Here is a 1,438-nt window from a genome sequence, read left to right on the forward strand (position 1 = left end):
GGGGTGTTCCCGATCTGCAGTGGTCAGTCTCTATCAAAAGTGCTCCAAGGAAGGACCAGTGGAGAACCGGCCACAGGGTCATGAAGGAACAGTGGTGAACCGGCCACAGGGTCATGAAGGACCAGTGGAGAACCGGCCACAGGGTCATGAAGGACCAGTGGAGAACCGGCCACAGGGTCATGAAGGACCAGTGGAGAACCGGCCACAGGGTCATGAAGGACCAGTGGAGAACCGGCCACAGGGTCATGGAGGACCAGTGGAGAACCGGCCACAGGGTCATGAAGGACCAGTGGAGAACCGGCCACAGGGTCATGAAGGACCAGTGGAGAACCGGCCACAGGGTCATGGAGGACCAGTGGAGAACCGGCCACAGGGTCATGGAGGACCAGTGGAGAACCGGCCACAGGGTCATGAAGGACCAGTGGAGAACCGGCCACAGGGTCATGGAGGACCAGTGGAGAACCGGCCACAGGGTCATGAAGGACCAGTGGAGAACCGGCCACAGGGTCATGGAGGACCAGTGGTGAACCGGCCACAGAGTCATGAAGGACCAGTGGAGAACCGGCCACAGGGTCATGAAAGACCAGTGGAGAACCGGCCACAGGGTCATGAAGGACCAGTGGAGAACCAGCCACAGGGTCATGAAGGACCAGTGGAGAACCGGCCACAGGGTCATGAAGGACCAGTGGAGAACCGGCCACAGGGTCATGAAGGACCAGTGGAGAACCGGCCACAGGGTCATGGAGGACCAGTGGTGAACCGGCCACAGAGTCATGAAGGACCAGTGGAGAACCAGCCACAGGGTCATGAAGGACCAGTGGAGAACCGGCCACAGGGTCATGAAGGACCAGTGGAGAACCGGCCACAGGGTCATGAAGGACTAGTGGAGAACCGGCCACAGGGTCATGAAGGACCAGTGGAGAACCGGCCACAGGGTCATGAAGGACCAGTGGAGAACCGGCCACAGGGTCATGAAGGACCAGTGGAGAACCGGCCACAGGGTCATGGAGGACCAGTGGAGAACCGGCCACAGGGTCATGAAGAACCAGTGGAGAACCGGCCACAGGGTCATGAAGGACTAGTGGAGAACCGGCCACAGGGTCATGGAGGACTAGTGGAGAACCGGCCACAGGGTCATGGAGGACCAGTGGAGAACCGGCCACAGGGTCATGAAGGACTAGTGGAGAACCGGCCACAGGGTCATGAAGGACTAGTGGAGAACCGGCCACAGGGTCATGGAGGACCAGTGGAGAACCGGCCACAGGGTCATGGAGGACCAGTGGAGAACCGGCCACAGGGTCATGGAGGACCAGTGGAGAACCGGCCACAGGGTCATGGAGGACCAGTGGAGAACCGGCCACAGGGTCATGAAGGACCAGTGGAGAACCGGCCACAGGGTCATGGAGGACCAGTGGAGAACCGGCCACAGGGTCATGGA

Source organism: Gobio gobio (assembly GCF_949357685.1).
Source record: "Gobio gobio genome assembly, chromosome: 19".
Lineage (NCBI taxonomy): Eukaryota > Metazoa > Chordata > Actinopteri > Cypriniformes > Gobionidae > Gobio > Gobio gobio.